The sequence below is a fragment of the Amblyomma maculatum genome, chromosome 11 (genome assembly GCF_055883805.1).
Source record: "Amblyomma maculatum isolate TAMU_Amacu chromosome 11, ASM5588380v1, whole genome shotgun sequence".
Lineage (NCBI taxonomy): Eukaryota > Metazoa > Arthropoda > Arachnida > Ixodida > Ixodidae > Amblyomma > Amblyomma maculatum.
Genome location: NC_139354.1, coordinates 129,357,250 through 129,365,300, shown reverse-complemented (window position 1 = coordinate 129,365,300; position 8,051 = coordinate 129,357,250). Strand labels below are relative to the sequence as shown.

General features: G+C 45.5%; 2 non-coding genes across 2 annotated transcripts; both read left to right on the top strand.

Annotated features, from left to right (window-relative positions):
• Positions 1-5,889: 5,889 nt before the first annotated feature.
• On the top strand, positions 5,890-5,963 carry TRNAS-GGA (transfer RNA serine (anticodon GGA)). The gene has a single exon. It is a non-coding gene; the product is annotated as a tRNA-Ser (tRNA).
• Positions 5,964-6,459: 496 nt separating this feature from the next.
• On the top strand, positions 6,460-6,533 carry TRNAS-GGA (transfer RNA serine (anticodon GGA)). The gene has a single exon. It is a non-coding gene; the product is annotated as a tRNA-Ser (tRNA).
• The last annotated feature ends 1,518 nt before the right edge of the window (positions 6,534-8,051 follow it).

Sequence of the window (8,051 nt, the reverse complement as noted above, 5' to 3'; positions counted from 1 at the left end):
AAAACTATATTCGCCTAACAACTTGCTATGTACTAACTTTATATGAACTGATCTAAATACACAAAAGTAACCGTGTATGAACTTCATATTTACACATCTCCATAGAAATCTCCATAGACGTGGAGGCTAACCAAGAGAGTTCTACTTAAGTTGAGGACAACCCAGAGGGCTATGGAACGAAAAATGGTAGGGATAACATTAAGAGATAAAAAGCGTGCAGAGTGGGTCAGAGAAATAACTCAAGTTACCGACATTCTAGTAGAAATTAAGAAGAAGAAATGGACATGGGCAGGACATGTAGTGCGAAGAGAGGATAACCGATGGTCGCTGAGGGTAACAAACTGGATTCCAAGGGAAGGAAAGCGTAGCAGGGGGCGGCAGAAAGTTAGGTGGGCGGATGAGATTAAGAAGTTCGCAGGGGTCAAGTGGATGCAGCTAGCACAGAACCGGGTTAAATGGAGAAATATGGGAGAGGCCTTCGCCCTGCAGTGGGTATAATCAGGCTGATGATGATGACGATGATGATGATGATAGAGATTAAAAGTACGTACAATATTGATAGAGTCAATAAGGTGTTAATACAAATTCTAAAGACTGTTGACGACCATTTTTGTAAGGGTAGGCTTTGAGACATTTTTCATGACTAAAGACTTTCTTTTGCCGCAAGTCCAACAGCTTGATAAAAAACAGGGCGTGGATGCTCTTTCCGCTTTCGACCGAGTCTGTGGCAACGCTCTATGTGAGCGGCCGTGGTTAGGGGGATAATGTTCAGTTTATCGGAAAAGATGTGATCAAAACTGTCAAGTAAAGCATTTCCATTTTCAACTTGGTTTTTCTTCAGGTTGTTTATAATAATATTGTTGCGCCGAGATCGGTTATCAAGGTCATCATTCTTTGCAACCAACCAAGCCACAGTTCTAGTTAGTGTTTTAATTTTGGAATGCAAGACATCGGAATCACTGGCGCTGACAGTTCAAGTGCAGCCACGCGGGTTTCAAGCGCTTTTAAACGTGAATTACCGGGAGCTTGAAATGACTTTATATTGCCAAGGTCCTCAGCCATCTGCTTTTGTCGTTCAAGAACTTCGGCAAATAAGGTCACAATGTTAGCAGTTTGAGTTGAACATGTTACAGTAGCCGATTGCGGTTTGGCCTTTGCAGAGCGCGTGCACAGTACAGACGGACTGTCGTTAGGCTCATTACATTTTGATGAGTTTCCGGGCTTCTTTGAGGGGTCAGATCTAGGAGGTCCTAAATCGAGCTCCACGTCTCCACTGAACATGAGGCGGCTGATATAATACATGGCGTTCGAACACGAATCAACTGCGTCTTGTGGGCAAAGAAAAAGCAGCAGTGAACGATTGTCTGATTTTAGGCACCAGCTATTCTCAAGATAACATACCTGCACAATAAAGAGACAGCACTTAAGCATTGTGTCACAGCCACTGTTGCTTTTCGCCGAAGAAAGAAGCCTCGGATGGAGCTTTTAATTCTTGTGTGGTGACGTCGTGGAGCTCCCGATGTCGACGGTGCACTCACGAGTTCCAAAGTTCCATGGAATATGCAGGAGCCGAGCCCTCAATTAACCCGACACGCCGTAACTCTCGCACACAGGGGCGATAGGGTAGTCGGGCGATGCACTTGCGAAGGTTTCTGCGTGCTGGTCGTAAGTCGATGACCCGTCTGGGAAGTATGCGCAGATGACGCCACTTAGATTATTGTTCCATGAAACAGGCTTGACGATGCATCCAAGGATCTGCACAATAAGGAGACAGCGCTTTAACATTGTGTCATAGCCTCAGTTGCTTTGCCCAGTCATTCTGCGCTGTTCTGTGCTGAAATACGTACTGAAAATGGTGTAAATGACTTCATGCTCATATATACTCGGATTATAACCAGCCCTTATACTTAGCATTTATTGATTACGAAAAAACATTTCACTCCGTAAAAACCTCTCAGATCATGCAGGCGTTGCAAAAGAAAGGTACAGATGTGCCGTATGTGAAAACACTAAAAGACATATCTATAGTGGCTGCACAGCAACCACAGTTCTGCAAAAAAAAGTGACCAAGTTTCAATGAAGAAAAATGTTACGCAAGGACACACGACCTCCCCAGTACTGTTCACATCTTTCTTAGATGATGTATGCAGACTTGGAATGGGAGAAATCAGGGATAAAGGTGGATGGAGAATACCTCACTTATCTGCGATTCGCTGGCGATGTTGCGTTACTAAGTAACTGAGGTGATTAACAGCAAGGACTGATTGTTTGAAGACTTAGAGAGGAATAGCAGAAATGTAGGTTGAAAATCAATATGTAGAAGCAAAGTAATGCTCGACAGCTTCGTGGAAGAAACAGTTCACAATAGGTAGCGAAGTATTATACTATATTCGAGTATAGGACGAATTCGTGTGGTGTAAGCCAGAAGTTTCGTATCTGGTGCTGCAGAGCTGATTGCGCTCTTTAATGAATGGAGAGCAGAAAGAGCCCTGCCCGTTGTAAATGTAACATTTTCCTCCCATTTCAAGTCTGATGAGAGTATCCGTCCTAGGTACTTATATTCCCACATTGTTTTATCGGTGTGTTGTATACTGTAAGGAAAAGAAACTGGATTTTGCTTTCTGGTTACAGCCATAAAGACAGGTTTTTTTCATTGTTAATTTTCATTTGCCAGTCCTGACCCCAGTTATCTATTGATCTAAGTGCAGTTTGAAATGCAAGATGATCTTCATAGGTAATAATTTCTTTGTATATGATACAATCGTCAGCAAACATTCGAATTGTCACGTTAAGGCTGCGTGATATGTCACTGATATACGGGATAAAAAGGATCGGTGCAAGGACTGTGCCTTGCGGTACGCCAGAAAGTACATCGACTTGATCTGAAGACTGGTTTTCAAAAAATACAAACTGACGACGACCTGAAAGATACGCTTCAAAACATTTGGTTACATTGTAGATGCCAGATAGCTCTGGATTTTGTAGAGTAACTTTTTTTGGGATAGAAGATCAAAACCTTTTGATACGTCTAAAAATATCCGATCAATCTGTCCACTTTTATCAATTGTGTGGATTCATGTGTGGTTCCTATTAGCTGTGTTGTCGTTGACAGGTCTTTTCTACATCCTAGCTGGTTCGGGTGTAGGGTATTGTTTCGTTCAACAAATGTTATTTAGTGTTTAAGAATAAAAATTTGGAGGACGCGTAAGCTTCGCCTTCAAGAGTGGAACGCGATAGCGTTATTGCACCTCGTTCGCACCGAGCATACCGAGCGAATGAGTGGGCGGTGCGAACGAGGTGCAATAACGCTATCGCGTTCCACTCTTGAAGGCGAACCTTAAGAGTCAGGGGCAAGTGGCGCGTCACCTGTCGGGGCAGCGCCGCACATTGCGAGGAGGGGTTCTTCTGTGTTTGCTGCAGGATGGCTCTGCATGTCAGCAGAGCGCAGAGGTAGCGGAAACGTACTTCGCTGCTCGTGTAACTGCGACTTCTGTACGTAACATGCTCATAATTACCAATATACACCGCCGTATAACGTTCTACGGCACGTTTCTAAGGCAACACAGCATTCACTAGAAGCGCTTTTGTACCGCTTTAAAGCATCGAACTCGTGGCTGAGTGGTAGCGTCTCCGTCTCACACCCCGGAGACTGTTTCAATTCCCACCCAGCCCATCTTGGAAGTTGCTTTTTATTTATGAAGTGCATGCCGGGATTTATCGCTTACGGCCAACGCCGCCGACGCCACCGGCTTTTCTGCGACACGAGCTCCTTAACGCTACCGCGTTAATATGCTCAAGTGTCTTACATGCAGTGCATGTGATACGGTTGTGCCTTTGTACTGGAGCAGAACGGTGAAGTTGCAGCCAGACTTTCTACTAGAAAAAAGTCCTATTTGCGATTATATAGAAGTCTCTGGTACTAAGCGTATTTATGGTGACACTTGAAAAAACACGTATGACTCTATTATGCACACACCATGAACCATATTGGCACTAACTGTGAAATGACAAAAAATGTTCAGGCTCATTTCTGATTCGCATCTGTTTGCACGTGATTATCACCAGTGCCCGCTGTCTTGGCGCTAACCTACAACCCACAAAAGTACTCTCCTAAGAAGAAATTCGTGCTGGGTGGTTATCTATAGTCTTTCTCAAACATCCCTGTTGCAGTGGAGCACGGGTGGGAATTGTAAATAGCAACGTAGACCTCAAACAGATTGAACATACATTTGCTGTAGCTGTTAAGTAAATATAAAAATTAAAATAGTTCACTATGCACTTTTTGCACCTAAATGAAAACTGTGCGTTTAAAGATGCGTGCTTTCGATGTCCAAGACGCTCGATAGATTCGGGTGGCAGTACGTACTTCAGAAAGCAGTAAAGGCACCGGCAGTCCGTTATGCTCTTAGCATATTACAAATTACGGGAAAAGTGAGGTACGTCCGATTTCGAGACCGTTGGCTAAGTGCGGAAGATATAAGAAACTATCATGTATCTCTACAGGCATACGCCGCAATGCTTTACCGTCACAACGCTTGCATGCAATGTGGTGCGAGCGACAGCGCTGATGGCTGAGCTAAAACGGGCCTGAAAACGTCGACCGGCATCATTTGAGTTTTCGGAGACGTAAAAGCAGTTAAATCTTCCGTTGAATATTCAGAATTGAGCATAATTTCGGAAGGGCGTGTAGCAAAATATACGCATGCATGACGGCAGGGGACGCGGTCTACAACATCGACGTCCGTCGTTTTCCTGAATTCACTGAAAATTAGTTGCACTAGACGCATATTTAAACCTGCTTTAAAAACCGCTATACCATACGATGCACAGCACGATTTCTCCAGCAATCAAGCGTTAGTGCGTAAGCACTCCGAAGGTCCCATTTCATGTGACACGGGCGTTGTCCCGAGTGCAAACTGCGTGCAGTGCAGCCAGTGATACGGGCACAGATTTCAGCTAAACATGGCTAAAACCAGAGGCCATTAAAATGTGAGCCTTTGGCACCATCTGCCTAAAACCAAACCCACCGAGCTCTACAAATCTGGGTAAAATGTAAGCAACTATAATTTTTTCTCGCACACTTTCTTCGTGTAACCCCAACACACACAGATACACGGCTGAGTTTCCTGCACTTAAGGCGAACAATTTTTATTTCACGTTGAAGGCTCCGCCTTCTAGAATACGGGTCCGCGAGCGATGGTCTCGCCCGACGAGTGAAAAACGAAGTCTTTCTTAAAAACACCGGTTTATTCCGGATCAACAGAAAAGTTTAAAATAGAAAAGAAACAGCATTGGTCAAAACTGCGCTGGAAACATGCCGTCGAAGTGCGCGACAATGAACTATGCAGAATAAAACGGAACATGGGTCAGGGCTTCACCGCGACAACACAAAACACACTGCGGCGCGGATAGGGCTAGTAATAGGGCCAAAGCGTTGATGATGGCAAAACGCATTGCTACTCGCGTGGCAGCACTCATGCTAACACTCCTAAGGCTTTCTTGTAGGTGCCGCTTCCGTCTTCGCCTCGCAGGGCTCCGCTCCGTCGTCCGTGTACTACATCCCGCCAGCTTGGGACGCTGCCACGCCGCCCTTCTCTGGCCGGCCGCCCGGCGAAAAAGCCCCGAGCCCTGCTTCCGACGCGCTTATCTACCTTCTGTCTCGCGCCGATAACATGCCGCCCCCGCTCCGGGCAGCTCGCTCTTGCGTACTCGCGCTGCCCGGGCGGACACCAACACAAACAGAAAAAATCGCGCGCGGTTTGAAACGCTAAAAGGGGCTGTGGGGCTGATCCGGGAATCGAACCCGGCACCACCGCCTTTTCGCACCACCATTCCCACTTCGAGTTATAGATCAATTCGCTCTCGCCCTACCATCTGATCTGCTGACCGTCCTGGTTAGCTCAGTCGGTAGAGCGACTGCCCCGGAAAGGCGGTGGTGCCGGGTTCGATTCCCGGATCAGGACGAATTTTTCTTTAACTACGAAGTTTCTGAGAAAGCTGTATAGCTTTCCTTTGTAGCCGTATGGCTGCGCTTAGGTGGATGCAATGAGTAATTACTCCCTTATTACAAATCTACTCCACCTTGGGGGATTCCCCTAAATATTAGACCAACACCATTCCCACTTCGAGTTATAGATCAATTCGCTCTCGCCCTACCATCTGATCTGCTGACCGTCCTGGTTAGCTCAGTCGGTAGAGCGACTGCCCCGGAAAGGCGGTGGTGCCGGGTTCGATTCCCGGATCAGCACGAATTTTTCTTTAACTACGAAGTTTCTGAGAAAGCTGTATAGCTTTCCTTTGTAGCCGTATGGCTGCGCTTAGGTGGATGCAATGAGTAATTACTCCCTTATTACAAATCTACTCCACCTTGGGGGATTCCCCTAAATATTTGACCAACACCATTCCCACTTCGAGTTATAGATCAATTCGCTCTCGCCCTACCATCTGATCTGCTGACCGTCCTGGTTAGCTCAGTCGGTAGAGCGACTGCCCCGGAAAGGCGGTGGTGCCGGGTTCGATTCCCGGATCAGGACGAATTTTTCTTTAACTACGAAGTTTCTGAGAAAGCTGTATAGCTTTCCTTTGTAGCCGTATGGCTGCGCTTGGGTGGATGCAATGAGTAATTACTCCCTTATTATTTATATTATTCTTGGCACAGGACGGACTTCTAAGGTGTGTGCAAGACTGCATCACTGTAGATAATGATGTATTGGCCTGTATTAATGCGTGTGGTATATCGGTTGCTTGTACAGCCTTGTCCGGTCCTCTTCTTCCCTGTGTCACGTCCTTTGGCTGGTTAAATATGAGCCCTTATCAACTTGCCCAGTCGTCAACCTTGCTGAATTCTAAAATGCAGCACCAGACGCTGCACTAATCAGAAGCGAAGTGTAAGATGCTTTAGCTGCTTTTTTGGCATTAGGCTTGGGGCAATTGTAGAGGCTAACATTTCTTTGCACCATAACAATTAGATGGAAAATTTCACGTTTGTGAGGGATCTGTCTTGATGCTTGGCTGCATGCTCGGCAGCATGTTACCGCAGTTTCCAGTTTATTTTCGCCTACAATTGCCACGAATGGGAGCAAGAAACATTTATGCTGACAAATTACTTTTAAAAATGCACACGATTGAGCTACTGCACCTGATAATTCACCTAAGCGAGAACACCCGGGTGTTGTGAGGCTGCAGGGCAGTAACTGGTAGATGCCTGCAAATATGAATTGTGCACATTCTCATTTGCACACAAAATAGTAATGCACATACTAGAATAAAGGGCAACCTCATGGAAATGTAGAATATTCTGAGCTATTGCATTACACTTCTCAGGCCTCCTTATCTAATATGAGAGTTTTCAGAATTGGAATAGAATTAAACTATGAAACAGTGACAGCTACGAAAAAAACCAAAACTGGATTCTGATAGAGTCTGTGTGTAGTTTTATTTGCACACTGGTGACTGCATGAGTAACAGCTTCAGCTCGCCCGCCTGAAAAACAGCGTTCATAGGAAACTATGCTCAGGCTCAAAATACCCATACCCACCCATAACCTACAATGTGGGCTTGATCATAGACTCGAAAAGCCAACAACAGCTCTCTCTAAAATCAAGGCCAAGTACCGCTATTGCGAAAACCAGTGCCACTGGGTGCAAGCGCTAAAGCGCCATACCTGATTATCGTCCCAGTAGGACGCTGGAAACTGGGCGCACTGGGACGCGGCATACTGGGACGCTCCGCACTGGCGGCACTGTTCGCCCGGAGACAAAAAGGCGCGGGATAAAAATTAAAACGTAAGAAGTAACGAAACAAGTTAGGTACATAAAAAACCTAAAAAAAAGTAAAAAAAAAAGACCAAAAATTAGCTCACCAAGCCCGCCTCGAACTACATCTCTAGCTGCTTATCAATTGCTAGCTTAGCACGCTAACCACTCGACCACGCCGAGAACTGCATTTTCTTAAAACATGTCTGCATTTTATGTCATGACCCGCATTTATAAGGCATATTTCGCAGTCTACAGGCCATTGCTACTGCTCTAACATTTGCAACTTCTTGATCA